This window comes from Zeugodacus cucurbitae, chromosome 3 (assembly GCF_028554725.1).
Source record: "Zeugodacus cucurbitae isolate PBARC_wt_2022May chromosome 3, idZeuCucr1.2, whole genome shotgun sequence".
NCBI classification, from domain to species: Eukaryota; Metazoa; Arthropoda; class Insecta; order Diptera; family Tephritidae; genus Zeugodacus; species Zeugodacus cucurbitae.
The window spans coordinates 71,219,548-71,243,229 of record NC_071668.1 but is presented as its reverse complement, the minus strand read 5'-3'; the positions used below and the strand labels follow the sequence as shown (position 1 = coordinate 71,243,229).

General features: G+C 33.3%; 1 protein-coding gene across 1 annotated transcript in view; it reads left to right on the top strand.

Moving 5' to 3' along the window:
- Positions 1 to 23,682, top strand: part of LOC105217592 (mucin-2) — a 98,015-nt gene that overhangs the window by 34,623 nt on the left and 39,710 nt on the right. The window lies entirely within an intron of this gene.

The window sequence follows — 23,682 nt, the reverse complement described above, 5'->3', positions numbered from 1 at the left end:
TCCGAGTTCAATAGCCGTTTTAGTGGTTTTTTGCGAATATTTGTGGATTTTTATTTGGTATTATTATCATAGAAAAAAAACTTCAAAATGATGATATTCTCATTAAAGTTTCTTAGACAGCAAATATTTTTGTTTCTCTGCAATATATGTACATATACTTTGATATGTATATAGTAGGAAAAAGTCATGTAATATAGAAAAATAGTTTTTATTAGATCAACATATACATGCTACGTTTATATATGTTAATTATATAATTATGTTAATTATAGCTTCATTAATACTTAATTTAGTTCATCTAACACCTCTTTTAATTGTTTTGTTAACTAAATTGTAGAGATGTTATTCATAAATTGTAAATTGAGTTCAATTGAAATCTTTGTTAATTGCTCAATTAAGTAATTTTTTTTTAATTAATATATTTTTTTAATTTTCTAATTAATATATGTAAAATTTTATTCAAGTTCTTTGTGTTTTAATAATTTTTTTGAATTTTTAAGTGTTGTCAAATCACATAAACCACGAAGCTTTCGCCACTGATGAATAAGTAATGTTTAGTTAAATACAGTCAATAGAACACTTCTAACATACAATTTTAATATTTTTTCATACTCTTACTTTCCAATAATATTGTTTCAAAAATATTGATTTTCTTTCTAGTTGCAATAATATTGATGGTTATAAAATATTTTTTTTTTTAACTTAGCGATTAAAAATCTAATTTTTAATTGAATTCAATTTAGGAACATCGAAAACTGTCTTAATTATCAGAGTAGGAATGATTTGTCGGATATTGGCTGTGCACCTTTGATGTTGTTGTGATTCAATCTTTTAAACTTAATACTTAATATTATATTAAAGGCTTAATCGTCATTCATATTTCAGCTATTTTTATTCAACAAATTTCATAGATGATTTTAAATTTTATAGAAGTTTAATTGAGTTGGGAAATAACGTCTTGATTTCTGTTGTAATACTCCAGGATTAATATTTACAAACTGGCTAATTAATTAATGTGAAATGAGGTCAGCCAACACCTTGATTAAGTCAATTAGTAAATTGTCTTCACCAATGTGTACTAATTGACTCAATTAATTACACATTTTATAACACACATTCTAAAGTAATTAAACCAAATGCAACAGATATTTTTTATACTTTTCTGGGTTTTCTCATTGCAATTTGACATAGTGCACCATAAAATTGCATACCATTTACAATTCTATAGCTATTTATTGTCTACCAAAAACTGCAACTGGCCGCCGAAAATGTAGACACTATAATTGCTTGTTTACTTTGCAAATGCGAATGATTGCCCGACTATATAAGCGCCTATATTGCATAGCCATTTCCTATTACAATGCAAGCCCGACTTAGCGACGCTTATGGCTTATAGCCGACTTTGGCTAATGTCAAGTTTTATAGGTTACGACGGCGCTGACAGCGAACAGAGACAATAACAAAGACAAATGCAAGTCAAGCTGGCTAAAAATATTAATCAGCTGTTGGTTGACTGTTGGCCTACTGTTTACACAACGTCTGAGGTTGAGTGACTTTTTGCGGTCTTCGACACATACATATATACAAAAAAATAAATCGCCTTATTGGCAACAACAAACAGTGACAATGGTACGTGTCTGCAGCGAACGAGCGAAAAAATGGGAATGGAAAAAATGGCACAGCCACTTGGCGGAATTAAGTCGCCGCGTGCGCCAAAACGGCGCACAATAAATGGTCGAAAAAATGCACGTAATGAATAACTGTGCTTTTGTGAAATAAAAAAGAGAAGCGCTCGCCGAAGACGCGCCGCCGACACTAAGCGAATGTAGGCGAAGACATTTTTAGAATTTTAATTAGCTGCAAACAGCAAAAATAAGCAGAATAAAAATAAAATAAAAACCGATAAATTCTTGCAAGAAATTGCAAACAAATTGGCTGCCGCTGTACAAATGTATATAAGTGTGTGTGTCTGCTTTGTGCCGTCAAAAGAATGTTGTATTGTATTTGTGCTACATTGCATTTGCCGAGAATAAAATTTAATTTAATTTACATCAATTAGTGACGCTGGTTGCCTCACTTTAATTAATCTGCTCGACAATCGCCGTTGAGTGGTCACGCAATTGGGGCGTGACACATTTAATCGTTTGCAGATTTTCAAATACTCGTACCTTGCATTAGGCAGGGATTGAAATGGTGTATTTACATAGCGATTAAGTGGCGGGAATTGTCATGCTGTGCACGAGAAAATACAAAATAGAGGTGGTAATGTGAGTAGTAGATCAAAGAATCGAGGATGGAAGAAAATTCGATAAAGGAAGTGAGTTTATAGGTTAGGTGAAGCTTTGAGATAGATTCTACTCTGTTACAAGATAATAAAAATATATATTAGTGACGGAATGGACCAAGACTGTGCACTTAATACTCGAGCCGTTTTCGAAAAATATTGTAACCTACTACAACAAAAATAGTATCTGCAATTTTACTACTTGCACTTTTATTTATGCCCACCCTTTTTAGAGATTTAAATACTACTATGCTAAAAGTATGCAAAAATCACTAATTGAGTAATTAACGAGTTCTCAATTGAGGAAGTCATTTAATTAAATTTACATTAAAAACTTTAGATTTTTAAGAAATACTCAAATATCACTAATTGCGTAATTAAATAATTCTCAATTAAGGCATAAATTGAATTCAATTTATAATGAAAAAGTTCCTAAAATTACAAAAATATGCAAAAATCACTAAATAACGAGGTAATAACTTCTCTCTTAATACATTAATTTAATTTAATTTACTAATTGAATATTTAAGGATTTCTCATTACAAAAAAATATATATTAATTGCGCAATTAGTATTTAATTTGATGAAAATCGAATTAAGTTTAAATCAAATACCAATTTAAATGTGAACATACAATATACTAATTGACTCAATTAAGGACTACATAAACTGACTTCTATATAAGCCAGTTTAATTTAACTGTGAAAATATTTTTAATGGACAATTGTCTTCGGTTCTGGACTCTTTTCCGTTTAATTTTCCAACGGTCGATACTAAAATCTAATGTTAATGAACTTACTTGATCTAAAATGTGCAGTAGAACAAAGTTTGAGATCAAATCTTCTTCCTTAAAAGTATCGACCATCGTAGCCCAACCAAAAACCTTGAAATAACATTTTTTCACACAACTATAACTGGAAATTGGAAATAATAGGTACTTGAGTATAAATATTTTTTTTTAAAGTACCTGAAGAAAATACGTACAAACTTGCTCAGGTTTACTAGATAGATTATCAACAATAGGACTATTTTACTGTCTAGGGAGTAGGTGTTAGATGAAGCTTTAAAGGCTACTAGTTTTCCAAACATTTTTCAGAAGGTTGAAAGTTGAAAGCATATGCATCGAAAATGTCTGTCGGAATTTCCTGACCATTTCGCACTCAACATTTCAATTTGCATTTGGAAACTAAGCTATTACTCACATCAAATTCCTCTGACTATTCATGCCTCATTAGCTCCTTTCTTTTCACAAAACATTTCGCACCTTCATAAGTTTCGAATACCTCAAGGGCAGTCTTCAAATCGAATTTGGGTCGAGCGCTGACAGGGAATTCTTTCTGAGAAATTTGACTAAGCAATCTGTAAATTAAAGCAAAAAAAAAAACATGAAATTAAACAAATATAAACAGATAAAGGCGGAAATCGAAGTGAAAGATCACAAACAAACAAATCGTTGATGAGCATCTACAGTAGAGCAACAACAGCGAGAGTATAAATAGAAAATTTGACTTTACATCGCAGCCGTAAGCGTTAAGCGCTGCTTGAACACCGGCTAGTGGTTAGCTGTAAACACAAAAACAATAACAATAACAAGAAAAAAATAAATGCTATAAGTTAGCTTGTGGACTTTAGTTAGAAATTAAGCGTCGCATGCAGTTTGAAAGCGATTAGCATTTTAACTAAATAGCGCTTCTTGCTTAATTTATTTAACTATTTTTCAAACGAGTAGCTGTAATTTTTCCATTCATAAAATTAAAAAAAATACATACAACCACAAATAACCAACCAACAACTTTCAATAGATCGCTGTCGAATGGCCGGCAATGAAAGTGAAATTGTCATAAACAAATAATAAAATGAAAAAGTTAACAGAAAAAAAAATTTGAAATAACTAGAAAGGCCAATTCACTCAGAAGCGATCTACAAATACTGTCTCATACCTTTTGAAAGTTCACCAAATATATTGACTAACGGACAGACGCATTTTAAATGAATTTCGTGATTCACAATGTGATTTCATTTTGCAGAAACCAACGGCGAAAGCGAAAGTGCGGATGACACATGGCAACATATACACTTGCAGTTACATATTATACATTTCCACTGAATTACTTTTGTTATTTGTACTGTTGAGTGTCGCATAATGAACCGTTAAAAAAATTGCAGAACAATTGGATGCGTTGGTGCGGGAGAATGCGTGTGTCCGTCATATAAAGGCTAATGTAATAAAAAATAATTACAATAAATATGAAAAAATATTGATGAAATAAATTCAATAATAAATATTTTTTCATGGGTTTAATTTTTTTCATGTGTTTAAGTAATTTTTTGTTATTTTTCTTAAATAAATTTTTTACGATTTTCTATTACAAGTGCTTTTCAATAGAAATCGCAATAGTGAAATATGAATTTCACACGAGTTTATGTAACCGGTACTTGCATAAATTTTAAGTTATGAATTAATGTTGACACAAATGTCCAAGATCGATATAAAACGATTTAATCGATTTAATCGACCAGTGCTTGACCCTAGAGAAATTCCCGCAAACGTCGAGAATTCGGCTCAAAAAGTGACATTTTCTGTTGAGAATAAGTTTGGGATGCAAACAGATCTCTAGAAATATTTTGTTGGGTTAATTTTGACACAAATGTCCAAGATCGATATAAAACTATTTAATCGATTTAATCGACCAGTGCTTGACCCTAGAGACATCTATTGGAAAACGGCGGAAGCAAAGTAGTAGACCTACTTCTACTCAAAATATCGAATGGTAACAGAAAATTTTTCATTGCTTTCATTGAAATATATTTTGTAATAATTAATATTTTTATAATTTTTATGGATTAATAAATTGTATTATTTTTCGAAGATATAGTACTCAAAAAAAAAAAATAATTTTATAATTTTTCGAAAATATAATGTTTTTCTTTCTTTCTTTCTTCTTTGACCAGTTTCATTTTCTTAAAAACCTCTCTGCACTCCTCTACGAATCTTATTTTGAGTATAAAACTCCGTCCATTAGAGTTGTCATAACGGTAGAGTTCCGAAGCCGATAGCGTTTCTCTAGCATATTCGCCCTAATGTTTCTTATGGAGCTATAAGTTAGAGAGCGAAAGACTGCGAGAGGGTTAGCACTAATCATCGTAAGATTTTGCTTCTATATAAAGAACCGAGCGTGGGCCAAGAGTAAGGCTCAACTTCAGTTATAAGACCAAGTTGTTGATATGCTTTGAGCGCACTTACAGACTTCTAAAGTAACTTTAGGAATAGAAGGTAATATAATCTGAAGCTATTAGAAATTTTGAAGAGATTTCAAATTATTCGATCCGCAGCCTCGGTTCACCATCATCTTCCAATAAATATACCTACAAGAGCATACAAAAGTGTTGAAAGAAAAAGTGTCAGCATTACACTAATTGCGATTGCTTAATTGGCTTTATTAAATAACTCAGCTGGAAAAATGCAATCATACCAACTGAAAGTACCAAAACAATGACAACAACAAAAAGGCCGCTTGAGTGGACACAAACAAATTGAGCAAATGAAGCTGTCAAAAGCAGACTACTATATAGCAATACAATATTAATAACAATAATACAAACCACAATAACAACAATAATAATAATAAAACAATAACATGAAAATAATAACAACAACTATAGTAGTAATAACAACAAAAAATACAAAAACTACTGCAATAAAGAGTTGCTTGAAAAATGGCAACTACAGCAACAAAAATAAATTAATAATTCAGAGCAAATACAAATAAATAGAAATAAGTAATATTTATCACAAAAACAATAACTACAACGTCATATAATAAATGAAAAAATAATAAAGATTGGGTAAAAGAAAAAAATTAAACAATAAAATGTGAACTTTGCAAATCATTAGCGAGAAAATATTAGTCAGCAGAAAAACGCTTTGGTTGCACACACGAAATTAAATATATATCATATACATATGTATAAAAAATATTTGTAAGTAAATAAGTCAAAAAATTACAAATCGTTGCAAATATTTCAAATAACCATGCAAATTATGAATCACAACAAAATACTAAAAAAAATTAATAAAAATTGAAATAGTTAAGCAATTATGTTGCATAGTAAACACAAAGCGTTGCAGTGATTCATGCAACGACAACAAAGTGGTTATTAAAAATGCTGGTTGTTGTAATATGTAAAAGCTTTATATAAATGTGAGAAGTATATTTTATGATTTTACGAATTTTTGTAAATTTTACTAAGCTTTTATTTAATTAAAGTGTAAGTATGTGTAAAATAGCCAGTTTGATACAATAAAGCGTAGTGTGTAACACCTAAAACAAATTGAGATGGATATGGAGCTACATATATCAAAATAATCTAGTGGTCAAATCGAATACAATTTGGATTTTGAAGCATTGGGTTCGCGACATTCTCACAAGAATTTCTGGGAGCAGTCTGAAAGTGGACGCAATCAGACACGCCTACTTTTAATATAACCCAATATTGTTAGCTTAACTCACAAAGGTTTAAAGTCAGTCGGCCACTGAATCCGGTGTCGGTTTATCAAGCTGGATGAGCTGTACGAGTTATACGATGACATAGACATAGTTCAGCGAATAAAAAGACAGCGGCTACGTTGGCTAGGTCTTGTTGTCCGAATGGACGAAAACGCTCCAGCCCTGAAAGTGTTCGATGCAGTACCCGCCGGAGGAAGCCGAGGAAGGGGAAGGCCTCCACTCCGTTGGAGGGACCAGGTGGAGAGCGGCCTAGTTACACTTGGGATCTCCAACTAGCGCCGAACTGCGAAGGAGAGAGAGAGGTGGCGCACTATCGTCGATTCGGCTATAACCGGATAAACGGTTGCAACGCCAATCACATACATACAATAAAGGAATGAATACTTCATCTATGTTCGATTTTCTGCTTCCTCATTTGATATAATACTTCGATTTGTGAAGTTAATAAATCGAATGAAAGTATTTTTTGCATTTTGTTGTTGTGCAAAAATAATAAATATTTGCTGATTTTCAAGCGAAAAATTTTCAATAAAGCGCAAATATACAAATGTACAAATCAAAAATTTGTGATAATGAACAAATTTAAATTTGTATTTCTTCAGGCGTGAATTTGTATGGCAATCAGTGGAACGAAATTGATTTTTTGAATTTTCAAAGAATATTTTTTCTAAAAAGGTTACAAACAACAATCAACTTTGAAAATGCGAATTGTTTGATTTTTTAAAGGGAAATGAGAAGATTGAAATTGAGAGATCGATTTAAATATCAAAGAATATATTTAAAATAGTCTTATTTAGAAGCAGCTGAAAGGTTGTTCAAAAATTGTTTCAAAATTATTCAGACATTCGATGAATTTATTCATGCTAGTTTTAAATTAAGGCTAGTAGGTTTGCGTTCTAAGCCGTTTGGGAGATACAAACATTATTTAGCTCAAACAGAGAAGAATATCTGAGCGCCTGTTCTTTCAAGAAATGTGTATCTTTAACACAATTTAAATTTTTGGTCTATAACTGTTCCAAATCATCATATCTCAAATGGGAACTACACTATATAGAGAAAGGAGCTTATTTTAGGAACAAAGATAGCTAAGACAGGAAAAAACTATAAAACAGAGTATCTAAGATCATTCAAAGTCGTAAAATAGCCACTCGAAGTAGAATGTTTTTCTAAAGGACAAAAATCATCACATAGAGAGTGAACTAAATAATATCAATTGAGTTTGGACACTCTATTTGTATACTTTATGCTATCATAATGAAGAGAGGTGAGCAATTTTGACTTAATGTATATCAGAGCTAAGGAATACGATATCGTTTGAGCTTATCGGTAATATTTTGTAATGAAAGTTTCATCATTTGCAGGGTTTTGAATCATTTTGTTTCCCCACATCGCGATTGCTTTAAAAAACAGTTTCTCAAAACAGCATTTTATCAAGTTCTAAAGAAGTTTTCTCTGTTTAGCTGCTGAGTGCACTCCCCACCTCACTTTCATAATTCAAGTAGTAGGTAAGAATGTTCTTAAATATAGACAACAGGTAATATCGATAGATTGTTTAAAAGAGTACTTCAAACCGACTCGTACCATCAAGTACTTTTCAATCCAGTGTGACATTGATTCTGCCTTTAGGCATACGTATAACTTCTTTTGAATAGGCACAAACAAAAATCTTACAACAACACATATTATACAGCAATTGAACTTTACTTGAAGTGGAAATATTAACAAGACTCATATTGAAGTGGTGATATGTAAGCAGACAGGCTCACACACACTTAACTCGGTGTGTATTCGAGTGCTTTAAGCTCACGTGCGCGTCCAAAGTGTAGCTCAGTGAACTTTTAGTAAGATGAAATGAGCGAATGCGGCTTTTGGCTCAAAATATTCGAATGAATACAAACATATACATACACTTAACCAGCAAGCAATCGAGTTCAAAACTTGCACTGTAGTTCATAAATCAAAATCAATGAATACAACGAATGAGTGCTGCACTAAATATGTATTCATTACTATACATATGGACTTACATAGATACATAAACATGTTTACTGAATTTGGTGTTGGCGCATTTCTCACGCTCCCAGCGGCCAGCTATATGTATATCGGGCGACTGGCTGCCATAATTTCACTTATTTGTGGCAACAAAAATGAGGAGTGAAAAAAGTAATCAATACCGCAGATAAATCTTCGAGTGGTGTAGGTAAAATTGTAGAAAATCAATTTGTAATCGATAAAACGCTTGAAAAAGTGGAAGAAAGAGGAGAAATTAGAAGAATGAAATAAATAATATAATGAAGTGGGTGAAGAAATCATAGTAAAACAAGCACTTAATTTGTTAAGGAGAAACATTAATTTGAAGAATACGAAAACTGTGAATTTGTAGAAAAATAAAAACAACAACAGCGTATGTTTTGGTATAAATTGGTTTTGGGTGAAATATTGTTTAAAATAATTATTGGGTATCCTCATATCTTACTAACAGAAAACAACAAGTTTTATTTAATAATACATTATCCGATTCAATTAGTGTCACTTCAGGGGTTCCACAGGGTAGTCATCTCGGCCCGATTCTGTTCTTGTTGTTCATCAATGATATACCTTCAGTAATTAAGTTTTCAGAAATTTTATTATATGCGGATGATGTAAAACTTTTTAAATCATATACTTCTCATAACGAAAGGACTGAGTTGCAATCGGATTTAAATAATTTAGTTACTTGGTGTCACAAAAATGATATGCCACTGAATCTTAAAAAATGTAAAACGATGTGCTTTTCCCGTAGAACTGTTGATCTTTCCCCCTATGAAATAAATAACTTCAGTTTAGAGCAAGTTTTTAGCTTTGTTGATTTAGGAGTTAATATGGACCCTAAACTAAATTTTAATTCTCATGTAAATTCAATTGTCTTAAAAGCTAAAGGTGCTCTTGCTTAACGTTAACGTGCTTTGTTAAACGTTGGTCTAAAGAATTTAGTGATCCGTATATTACTAAAATTCTTTTTACAACATTGGTAAGGCCTATATTGGAGTATGGTTCTGTGGTATGGAATCCTAGCTATCAATCCCATTCTGATAAGCTTGAGTCCGTTCAAAAACAATTTTTACTTTTTGCTTTAGGCCACTTACATTGGGATTCAAGATTGAATCTTCCCCCGTATACTAGTCGTTTAAAACTTATAAATCTTCCCACACTCACTAGTCGCAGAGAAATGCTAGGTATAATTTTTCTAGTAAAACTTCTGAATGGTTTAGTTTGTAGTTCATTCCTTTTGTCTGATATTAAGTTTAATGTCCCATTGCGTTCATCCAGGCAGTTTAGACCATTATTTCTAAAATCTTCTAGAACAAATTTTGAGTTAAATGAACCATTCTGCAGAATATGTCATGATTTTAATTCGCATTCCAGCACATTTGATCCATCTGACTCAATATTTAGCATCAAAAAAACTATTTTGTCTTCTCTTAATAAATAATATTCAGAAATTTTTTACTTTTTGTTTTTATAAATTTTTAAATAAAATAGTTTTGGACAATCATGAGTGTAATGTGATAATTATCTCGTTACTCGGGGGTTTTTGGGGTCGCTGATGAAGAATCCGGTGTCGGTTTTTCAAAATTCAAAATGGCGGATTCGTTTTTGAAAAATTCATCGGACTTTTGAAAAACGGACACCGGATTCTTAATCAGCGATCCCAAAAACCCCGAGTAACGAGATTCTAACGATTTTGATGAATTTTAAAAATCGCTGTCCGCCAAATCTTGATCTGATGGGGTTAAATGGACCTCAGATTCGGATTCAGCGACCCCAAAAACATATGTTATACATATTAAGAGCCCCAGGTTATGGATCCACACTAAGATCTCAGAAACTGAATTGTTCGGGGCTCAACTTATTTCCAGGTAATCTAGAGTTTAACTAGCACAAATGGAACTACTCCAAGATCACTCCTCAAGCACTGCTAAAAGTATATTTCTTAGGTTAAGCCATGTCTACAAAGTGCTTTCATGATTTTCTTTCTACAATTCAAGGAAGACAAAAAGCGACTGCGTGTTTAAGCTTTGGTGACTTCATTTATATTTTATTTACTTTTTTCGTCTTGCGGTCGCTGCTTACTGTTTGGAAAAACGAGGCGAAATACAAAAACAATAAAAAAGACAGCAGTGTGCCCAATGCCAAGAACTTAAATTATGAGCTTACGCGAGTGTGCAGACGCACAAATACCTTCAAAGAAACCCAACATATGTAGAATTCTTCAACGTAGCAGCTATAATATGAAAAAATAATAATTGTTGTTGTTTCTGTCTTTCCACTGCGTTTTGCTTTTACTTTGGTGATTCCAACGCCAACACAGCTTCTACCTGCGCTTGACTGCGCGTTTAGCTAACGCTGTTTGCGCATGCGCAACACTTTAAACGAAGTAGGTCACATGTCTTCATGCCTTTGTAAGAATTCTTCTTTTTGTTAGCAACTTACAATTTTTTTTTCGACATTTAAGTTAATCATTCATTAATTTGGCTTTTTTCTACACTTTTATTTTGTTTTGTTTTGGCATTTTTTCGTAGTTCTCTACTAGCCACCACCTTTTATTTAGTTATTTATTTGATATAAGCTATATGGAAAAAATCTGGTTTTAACGCTTTCCATACTATTTACTTTGCGCTCATTTTATTTTATTCTACACACTTTTCACGTGTTGACTTTGTTGTAATGATTTTTGGAGCATACCAGTTTTTGAGTTTACAAAGGCCGGTCTTCTTTTTTCATAAACAATACAAAGTGAATTTTCTAGGCTTTACCTCCATAAAGTTCACGCATTTAAGCTTTATATTCGCTGTACTCATATGATTGGTAGAACACCTCTTTTGTTTGGCGATTTAATCAAAGCATTCCGAATGCTAAAGCGCTTGCATGTAATTGGAAATTAAAAGGGGAAGTGCGTGGGACCTAGAAACGCTAAAAAGTAAAAGGTAAAATTCGCTTTTTCTTCTTTGGCGCATCAGAAAGTAATTTGTATGAGATTAATTTAATGGAATAAAAGCATGAAATCGATTTTCAATTGTTTGGGAGCTTTGAGGTGTGTAAAATCTATGTGAAAGGTGTTTGGCTGCGTCTTTTGGAGGAGAGTATATGTATATTGAGAATTATAAAAAAATTTCTTGCAACTATAGTGAATAATCGTAAATAAATCATATTCGAATATCATTTTCTTCTTTTTGAGCTTGCAAAATGATATATGGAAATTGATAATGTGGTGTCTATATGATCATACGGCATTATCAATGGGTTAATTGAAAACAAAAGCACAAAGAGAGATTTTTTGATTCAGCTTAGTAGCCAATAGGTGAATGAAAAAACTTATCCATATCTAAGGGCCTTTTAAAACAATTGAATAGTGCATAGAAGATGATGGAAATTTATATAGTTTTATATTAGGACTTATAATACGATTTATCTAGTTGATATCTGCAAACTCGCTTCCATAATAATTTACATGTATAATCTATATTTTTTACATTAACTGACCAAAAGTTCAATTCAACTAAGATTCTGTAAAAAATGAGGAAAATAAGTGGAATTTTTATTTTAGTCAAATATTAGAATATTTTCTTAGAAGTTTTTTGTTGTTGGTAAGCCATTGCAAAACATTAAGCTGAATGACATCTGGATCTCCTAAAATCATATTTAGAATATACATATAATATATGAGGAATCGGACAAATGGTTTACCAAACTAATTTTTTCCGAGAGATTGAGTCATAAGAGAGAAATTTATAAAAACTATTTATTCGGGCAGCGATAGACATTTATAAATGTAGATAAAGAAGTAAAGATGAGCTTAAAATTCAGATTTATATTAAGAGGCTACACCATATATTATGTTGCTTATTTTTTCAACTTAGTCTTCCGCACCCCACTTCACGTCACTTTAAATTGTTTTAAGCTCACCTAACCAAACTCACCATTATTAGACTCACCACTGTTGAATTCAATATTTTGTACTCATTAACTCTGATATACTCATCTCATCTCACCTTATCTGTGGACTTTTATTTATTTATTTCGCCTCACGTAGTTAACGATATCAGTCTGACTTTTTTCCTCTCGTGCAAGCGATAATTTGAACCACAGTTAACAACAAGAATTTGAAAAGTCAAATTTGTTCTTTGGAAGAACACATATTGATTAAAATACAAGATGGTAGGGCTTATAATGTCCTTCTATACTTCAGAACACTCCTCCAATCTGTACCAAATTCAGCAATTATCTTATCCCAAAGTTCTTTGGTTTTTAAACTGCGAATAGTTCTGACGAAATTCTTTAGGCTATATTGAAATCAGAACGCAACTTTAAGCGGCCTGGTCCTGGTAGGGTTTACCAAACTATTTTTTTTTCCTGGAGATTGGGTCATAAGTCAAAAACCTGTATTCTTTGATATTGGAAGTTAGATTTCAGACTTTAGACTTCAAAGTTCGAAAAAGGATTTTAATATTTTTGACATTGAATAAAAAATAAATGTGACTTTCATTCTATACGAAAAAATATTAAATCGGAATTGTTGAGAAAAAGCTTGGTAAGTGCCTCGTGGCACTTAAGCGGGATTCATTTAAGTGTCTTTCCCGCTTAAGTGCCTCAAAATTCATGCATGCTACGAGGGGGCACTTAGGCGGGGATTACTGTACTGTCTGATCTTGGAAGTTAGACTCCAAAATCGAAATATATGTCTCCAAAGTTCGAAAAAAGAATTAAAAAAAAAGAATTACAGAATATAGTTACTAATAATCCAAAATATAGATATAATCTACATTTTTCTCTTAATTCAATAGTGTTTACAAATTTTCGGCTAATCTTATATGACAGATGCTATAAGGGGCCAGTATTTTTTTGATAAATATTTTTTTTTAATTTTTTCGAAGATCCAATTTTGTCAAATGGTTATTTGCACCTTTTTTTGACCTTCTTAATACAATAACCAATCTAATTAAGAATTTTACGACTTCTTTTCCGCTTTACTGCGTTTTTAAATAATTAACTAGAGAAGACCTAAACCCGGTTTAATGTTTACTTTCTTGTGCCAAAAATATTTTTTGCAAAGTATCTGCATATTTAGCAGTAATCGTTAATTTAATCAATATACTAACCCAATTATGAATTCACCAGTAGCAAAAGTGGACCAAACTGCAGTTTTCACTGACCTTCTTGGCGGAAGCAACGAAAGAGAAAACAAAACAAAATAAAACAAAAAATTAAAATATTATTATTGCTAACTTCAATATTAAAATTTTTGTTGTTTTTTTACAACAACAATTTAGGTTAATAAACACTTAAGCATTAAGGCTAAATTCCATTTTATAAACACACACACATACATATATATACTGACTACATTTTTACTAAATGCCAAATCGTGCTTTCCGCTGGCGAACAAACGCAAATAAATATAATCATTATCGCATCAATAACGGAAATTTACAATTTCCTTTCTACTGACGCTGTCAATATGCGGCAAGCAAGTAACTGTAGCTGAGTGTGTGTGTCTGGCATACATGCACGTACCAATTTAATAACCATAATAATATAGAAAACGAAAAGAATTAACTCTCACTGCGCGACAGACAGACAGTCCGAGTTGGAGTTAGAGTTGGAGTTGGCGTTTTCTGCTGGCGGGCTGTGCCGGCAACGAATTGTGGCAAGTAGGCAGGAAATGCGGCACAAAAGCACATTGAGAAATGATTGAGTGAATAGCGAAGAAGTAAAGAGACACACAAAATGCGATGAAATTATAGCAAAGCGTGTAGCCGAAGTGGAGCTAGTCAGGTTGGTGTTGGAGTTGGTGTTTGAGTTGAAGTTGTTGAGGTGCGACTGCCAGGTGCCGCTTTCTGGACGCCGTTAGTTTGTGCAACTTCTAAGACTGGTCGCTGGCATTTCACACGACACTTTAGCGTTGGTCGGACATTTTGACAAATTTAATTATAGCAATTCTAATGCTCGCACGAGTGGCGGCAAAGCGAAATGAAAACAACAACAATTCGTCGCCTAAATAAGTGTTAGACAGTCGTATGTCACATTCGGTGTCGAGTGTATTTTGCAATGCAGCGCTGTGTGTGTGTCGTGGAAAATGAGGCGGAAAGCATACACTTATCCAAATGTATCTCATGCAAATGCTCCACAGCGCTGCTTCAAATGTGCTAGTTACTTTTGCGTCCATTTCTCATACACACACACATACACACCTGTGCGAGTTTGTGCCAAAAATTTACTTTTGCACGGTAAACTTGGTTGGCGCAGTGAAAACACTACTCTACCTGCCACTCTGCGAAACTGGAGTAAAATGTTGTCACGAAGCGGGTAAGTGGCGAAATGTGTACAAAGCGCGTGGTTTATATTTCAATCAGACAGATTTGGATTGAGATAAATAGTAACTTTTACCCTAAATTAGTTGCGATATTTAGTTAGTAGTAAATAATTGAGTGCAACGAAATTGCGTTACGCAACAAAATTTCGTCACATTCGCTGCATGCACTTTGCCAGTATAAAGTAGGTCGAAGCGTTTAAAATAAATATTTTGTATTGATAGTTGTATAATTCACGTAAAATGTGATACAAGGTTGCCACAATTAAAAAAAAATAAAAATAATAAATTAGCCAAATATGTAGCTTGAGTGAAAGACACTACAGTATAGTTATTAAAGTGATATAGTTTCACAAAGTTCACATTCGTAAATACTTTTTAGGTAAGTGTTGCCACCTCCTCGAAAATTTCGATTCAGAAAATTGATAAAATAAACGAGTTATTACAGACATTTTAGTAAGTAAAAAGTAAAAAATAAAAACATCTAGAATAAAACATTTTTTGGGCAGAGTTGCCACCTATGCGAAAATTTGTATTCAATAAAATTGATAAAAAACGAGTTATTACAGACATGATTACTAAGTAAAAAGCTTTACAAAAAAATTTAAAATAAATTTTTTGGCAAGAGTTGCCACCCATTCCGAAAACTTTATCAAAATAAAATTGCTAATATAAAGAATACATTGTGGAATCTGTAATTAATATATGATAGGTGCTGCCATCTGTTTATATTTTTTTTTTGCTACTGAGAAGTTCATTCTTATTGATTAGATGCTTTGAAAGATTTAAGTCATTTGTGCTTTATATTCTATTTTCTTGAGGATTGGACAGATCATATATAATATTAAATATCAATTCTATTGTTGACTCATCTATATAGGAAAATTGAAAGAATTTTCTCTTTTGCTGAGTAGAATGCCCTGAAAGCAGTCGGTATTCGCATCATTAACTCTTGTATTGGTTATTGCAAATTGACTTGCTTGATATTGACTTTTATTTGTTTTATGTACTAGGAACTAATTTATTCACTTTGTAGAGAAAACTGAGTAGATATTAAAGATACCAGTGGATAAAAGTTCCGGAAATTGCTTAGTGTCTTTATCAAACTACTAACTTGAGTTCGGTTCGGTCTGATATGATCGCTTTCCTTCCGATATTAGTTTCATAAATTTTTTTTTCTAAACGATAAATAATCTAGCTGAATAAACGATATTCCGGTGATTAAAGAAAGAAATACTAAACGGTAATGAATCGTATTTTCTTACAAGCACTGTCCCAGTGAACGAAGATGTTGGAAGGGTGGACTCTAGCCCAATTGATTGAGTGGTGAAGTCACTTCAGGTTTAGTTGAAAAGAGTGGGAAGGTGCTGAAACCGATTATCAAAGACTGTATGTATTTGCTTCGTATGATGTTTGGAAACTAAAAAGATATATAAGATGAAGATATACCTATAATAAGAGGATAGTTATGAGATTCTCTCATCCGAGGCTGTTGTTTCCTTTTCATTAGGGAAGTTTTTTTATGTGTTGGGTCACAAACCCTACACACAATCGCATAAGCGGAATTCGCCGTCTCACTTTAGCACGCCTCAATCTATTGTCTACCCAGAGGATACTTGGAAGACGTGAGCTGTGAGTTAATGCAGTGCTGAACATGCCGAGGAAGTCTTCCACTTCGTTGGATAGATCAGGTAAAGAAGGGCACTTGGGATTTACAATTCGCGCCAAACTGTCAAAAAGGGGAACGATTGGCGCGCTGTTGTAAACTCGGTTAGTTAGGTTATGAGATTCAAAGTAAATGAAGATTTCGCTTACTCATAATTCAATAAAAGGAATATAATTAATAAAAATTAAATTATAATAACTTGTTAAGCGAATTTATTTCTAAGAATCCACATTTATCACATTTCTTGTACTGCATTTATTAGATTTACAGCAGCTATCTAATAGGGAATAATTCGTGCGTGGCTAGTTGACGTGACTTCCGCACGAATGAACTGTAATCCAAGTAAGTGAACTTATATGCACAACACTAAGATTTTATGCCAGCGCCTGCATAGGGTATATCAACTGCCTGTATATCCACCAGCAATATGTGTATGTAATAACGACAACAAGCTCTTCAATCACTTCGCCAGCATTGCGCCGCACAACCGACCATATATACGAGTTTGCATGATGCTGGCTGGCTGGCCAATCGATCAACATTGAATCAATATTTGACGCAAACTATTGGCATTGCTTGATTACAAGCAATATAACAAATGTATACATACAAATAAATAGGTAGAAACAGTTACCTGCATGTGTGTGTGAGTATTGCGTGCATTGGAGCGGTTGAATATTTGCAGTGCCCAAGAGCGTGCTTTACGCGCATGCAGGTGTACACTTCTACATATATATACAATAAATGTATTTGATTATCTTGCAACAACTGGCTGTTTGTCTGGCTGGTTGCTTCGTGTGTGTGTGTGTATGTGCCTACTGTTGTCACTTCACCAATAGCGGGGTCCACAAAGGTGCCCCACACAGCGGAGGCCACAGTACGAGTAGTCAGTCGGCACAGAGATAGCGGTGGCGACAGTGGCAGTAGCAATCTGGCATTTGACACAAGAAATGCCGAGCTGACATGACATCAATTTCATGTTGCAAAGATGCATTCAACACGCATGCCAACGGCAGATGGATGGCTGCTCTTACAAATGTATGTTTTATTATTAATGTGTGTGATTATATATAAATATATAGTAATGATGGATTTAAAAAGGTGAGAAGTTGAGCAAGTGCAAACTAGAGAGTGTGTGTGACTGAGTTAGAAAGAGAAAGAGAGAGAGCGAGGGAAAAGGATAGGGAGAGGTAAACAGCTAAAAGCTATTGATTACTCAAAAGCAGTGACGTTTAGAAGTGGCGGCAACCATAAAGCTCCACCGATGAATTGAGGAGGGAGATACTTATATGGGAGATGCAAAGTAACAAGGAAGAAGTGTCTACTGACAGCTTTGTGTAAGAGGCAAAACGTAGTTAAACTTGTTATAAATTGTAAATTCTACAAATACTAGCATCTCTTTAGCTTTTCTTATTTTATTGCTCAACAAAAATCAAGATAACAACAACAACAACATAAGAACATCAAACAAAAGTGCAACAACACCTGCTGACTGACTCTTACCGTGGTTAGCAGCAGTGTTTGGGTGCATTGTGGCAAGCGATGTTGCTGATGAGGCTGCCACAACTGTGTTGCTGACAGTAAGATGTTTGCTGCCTCAATGGCGCTACCAGTACATAGCAATATATTTAAATATAATGAGTAAAGTTATGTGCCGTTGAAAGATGTCTCAAAGCACCAAGAAACACCAATACTTGCTTGGTGAGTGCTTCGTGGTGTGCAAGTCTGCTAAGTGGCAACGGCGTGGCACTCATGCAATTATGTTGCAAACTAATGGAGTTATCAACATTTCAAATTTTCAATTATTGTGGATGGCGACTCAGTGACAAATTGAGTAAAATTTTTGTGCACCAATGTGCTGTTGAAAGCTTCATAGAATTGCCGCATGGCTACTAAGAAGCTTAAAGAGAAAATAGTTAAGTATTATTGCTTCCTTTGACAACATAAAGAGGCTGGCGCCAAATTGCATGGCCAAAAAATGTTTAAATTGTTTGCTATTTATGGGCATTCATATAAAAAATAATATGTGCTGTATAATTGAGCGAAAATTTACCAAAATACCAATGCTAGAAAGTTGTAGTTAAATCGCAGGTGTGGCAACTGCCGTATTGTCTTTCGCTTTTCATTGCATTTTTTTTTTGTCAGTTTGCTGGTGACACACATTCATGCAATATGCTAAAAATAATGGCAGTGTCACGCTGACATGAGTAAAGTGGCAATAAATAATCAAGTCATTAAAATTCTCGAAGAATTTGAAAATTTTTTGGTTAATTGTCTTCAAAATAAGTTTAAGTCGGGCTGATAATAATTTTAAAAACCGGAGATAGTTTATCATACTCAGGTAATTGACGTAATTTATAACTTGTATTTGTATTTATACAATTGTAGCGTATTTAGACAGTCAAATTAATTGATAAATCAAAATTTTTATTGAGAAACCCTTTTTTGCCTTTTATACTGTCGGCTACTCGATAACCGATCAGCTCTCATACATTTTTGTTTTTGCTTTCAATAAGAAGTTGGTAAGTTTCATCAGCTGATTAATATTTTTCAGCAGCGACATCTACCGCAGCATTTTTTATCAAAAAATTCAGCCAATTTCCCTGCAGCGTTTCGTCTTTGTCGCAGAGTTGAATTTGATTTTCAAGTCGATTTAAATTCAATTTAAAATAAATGGAGATTTTACTTTGTATGGTAAATCGATCTTAGTAAACGTTTGAATCGAGCAGAGGCCGGTAAATTGATCAATTAGCTCATGTGTAAAAGGGCTATTAAGGAGATTAAAAGGGATGCAACAAACGAATTTTGATTTTCAATACAAAAATAAGTATTTCGAAAGTCTAAAAACATCGTTAATGCTAGGAAATACATGACTGCATAATTGAATTTTGGCAATTCAGCAAATTTTGGTTCAATTATCTAGAAAATGTTTTAACCAACACAAGCTTAATTTACTTAATTTTTTATCAATTATACAAATTTGATGTAATTGACCAATACAAGCAATGAGAACTAAAATTTATTAATTGAGTCAATTAACAAATTGTTTACACTAATTTAGTCAATTACTGAATTTATTACATTAACTTAGCCAACTAATAAATTAAATACATGAATTCTGTCAATTAACAAATAAGCTGCTAGGGTTTTAATATACATTTAATATTTAATAATTATTATTTTTTGTTATAAAAGTTAAAATCTCTTTGAAATATATTTTTTTTTATTTACATTAATCTTTAACACATTTTCTGAATAAACTTATTTAATACATGAAATATTTATAAAATATTAAAATTGACTGAAATAATTTTTTATGTGACTACTTGATGTCATTGATAAGGGTAGGCAGTTAATCCGAACAAACAGTCAATTAGGCAGACATGAATGTATGCAATTTGGATCTTTCAATTTTAAACTTTTTTTACGAAAGTCCAGAACAATATTTTCTCCAAACGCATTTTGTTAAATGATATTTATAATATTGAGAATCTGAAAACGGTGAATATCCGTTTGAAGCTTGGTAACTCTTAACAACAATTTATTACTAAATAGGCAAAGACTTACACCTCATTTACAGAGCAAGTTGGATGTGATCTAAGCTACTTTAATTCGGAATGCAATATAAACTCTTTGAACTGTTGTCTTCAATTTTGAATTATTTGGAGTATAACAATATTCATGGAGACGATTTCAATATTTCACTGCAACTTATTTTATGAGTTGAGTTGCCTTTTCGAAGTTTCAGACATGTAGTGAGCACTCTGAAGGTTTCATAAAGTATACTCGTAATATTGCAGTACTTTGTTCAAGAATTTTGAGCATCTTTAAGTTTATGCTTTGGAGAAGTTGTAGCCTAGATATTTGCATTAATTGTGTGATTATATAATATTTGAATCATTTAATCATTTGTGGAATAACAAGATATACGCATATTAATATTCTTTCAATTTTATCTACTCAGTTAATTAGATCGGTACAGTTCGTGACAGAAACAAAGTCCGTGAGTTTATTTGAACCCCTAGTTGCAGCTGGAATATATTCGTTGGTACTAGATAAATTGATTTATTTTCCAGTATAACAATAGATAATTTTGTATAAATGATGACTAATCGATTAAATTTGTACGATAGATGGCACTGCTGTCAAAATACTTTTTAAAATGTTATTTACACTCCAATCTTGCTCAATTTAAGTATATACATTAAGTGAGAGTCGAGAGAAACCGTTAGTTTTCAATATATATTTAAATTTTTTATAAAAATTGTATTCTGTCTTATTTAAAGTTTTCTTTAAGGCATTTGTACGCTTTGATGTCTAACTTTATAGCAGCCTTTATATTAGCTTAACTAGCTGTGTATTATATTTCACTTTTTTCACATTTTTTTCTTCGCTTTTGCAACACATTCCATTTCCTTTTACTCCATTAGCCGCTGGCTAATCACACAACTTTATCTCTACTACACGTACTTTGCTTTTGTTGTTGCCCCATTGTCGCTTGCTGCTAAGTAGTCTTCTTCACCTCTTGCGCTCCAATTTCCACTAACTGTCTGTTGCTGGCGGCTGTTAGCTGCATTTCCACACCGACTGAGCACAAGAACGCCAGCAAGAAAAGTGTCTTTGTAACTGAGCAGCGCTACTTTGTTGTAAAGTTGTTGTGAAGCGCTAATCTTTGTTGCTATCATTGTGTCCATATTGCATTGCCAGCTGCTGGCTGTATGAATGCGCAATTTATTTGCTGCTGTTTTTTCTTTTTTTCTTGCTTTTGTACCAAAAATTTTCACTATTCTTGTTGCAAGTTTTTGCCAGCGAAACTCGTTCTCAATTTTGTTGCAAACAACAAAAGGAGGCAGGCAGGCAGTCCTCGTTGTGGAAGAGGAATTCGGTAAAACCCGCCGGTTCGCAACTGCTGGTCGCAGCTTCCACTCGCTTGTTGTTCAGCACTTTTCCTGCTTTGCCATTTATTTGTCGCCAAGCGGGTGACGCCGCGGTATTTGTGGGCTTTATACTTGGACTTGGACTTTGGGCGTCACATTGCGCTTGTTGCTATTGTTGTTGTCGTTAAAGTTTTCGCCGAAAAGTGAGAATTTCCCTGCAGCGTTTCTTCTTTCATTTCGTTTTTATTTTCTGTTTCGCATGCAGTTTTCCATTGCTTGCACTCCTTGCTGTCTTTCTGCGTCGTCGCTGCATGTTTGTTGCATAAACAGGATTGTCCACTTTTGTTCGCTGTTGCGCGCTGCTATTGGCATTGTCAGTCACTTTGACTTTGCCCGCTGCTTGACTACTTGCCTGTCTGGCCTTTAAACTGGCTGACTTGCAATTTATCTATCTATGCTCATTTGTTGTTGCGCATATCATATTTATTGTTGTTGTAGAAAAAGAAACGAGTTGTTTGTTGTAAATTGCGCGCTAAATAAAGTGACTGGACAATTAAGTAAATACTTAGCGGGTGGCATGTCGCTTTTGTGTTCGGCGTCAATTTATTAATAAATACGTTTTTGCTGTTGTTGGAAAATAGTTGTAGATCTATGCCAAGCTATGTGTGAACTGTGACTATCAGCAATATAAATAATCAATTTCGAAATTTATTGCTTTAAATAGCTATTTAGATATTGCATTGTATAAAGTAAAAGGTTCTAGGGTTACCAAGTTATTGGTTTTAATACCACTCGATGGAAGCTGTCAGCTTACCTTAGATTTTGTTGCAACTCTAGAACTCAGCTCTTCATATTACATAACCTCTATTTACTTCTTCAATTGGGCTTGTTTAACTTTGAATAACACAGCCACACAAAAAAATGTTTGTCGTGACCTGGGAACTTACTATGTGAGCCTTAGGTTTTTGGGTCTAGGTCCATTTAATCATCAGGTCAGAGGGTTTTCGGGGTCGCTGATTACGAAACCGGTGTCGGTTTTTCAAAATTCAAAATTACGGATCCAATATGGCGGACGCTATTTTGAAAAATTCAACGTAATCTCCTAAAACTTGATACTCGGTGCTTTTGGGGTCGCTGATTCCAAAAAAATTCGGGAACATGCGCGGTCAAAACGGCCCGCTGTCCTCTTCAGGCTAAAAGTATTTTCATGTAACACCATTTGGCAACTTTGTTTTAAAGGACGAATTTCCGAACAGAGAAATAATGGATATCCAACGAATATGAATATTAAAATAAAATAATTGAGAATTCTGAGGCAGTTTTATTACCTTACATGTTTGCGATCTCTGTTAATATGTATGAGATAAGTCAACACATGAGGCTTATAAGTCTTAAAGGTCATCGAAATCATTCAATTTCAATATTTTATAAGTGATGGAAACTATCACCTCGCTTTCGGCAAGTTTTACTACGAAATGATTCTTAAGAAAAAAATTTCTTTCATATTATAAGGTATACTTCGTTGGAAGGTGTCAGGCTTTCAGATGCATCAATTGACCTGTATGATTCAATTATAGAGGCATATAAAATGCCTCCAATAGTGTCGCGGAATGTTAATGAGATGATGCTGGGATATGGATCCGACTGTAGTGGGATTTGTTTTCTCTCCTAAACCTTCTTAGATCTAGGAGATAATATTCGAGACAACTTTCTTTTCGCAATTTCCCTATTCTTACAAATGCAAAGCTTTCACAGAAAGAGTCTTCTTCATATAAATCTCTTTGGACCTCTTCTCATGTTTTGGGTCACTCAACCACTTGTGGTTTTTTAAGTTACACTCACTTAGTTGGGGTTTGAACTCATTTATAATAAAAGCTTGAGACTCGGAGACAGTTAATACCTTTATATGAGTATACGAATGTTAAGAGCTGTGTATTCATTCGCCGATGAAAGATTTAATTAAACTTTTCATGACTGGTACGTGTGGACTTCCGTAC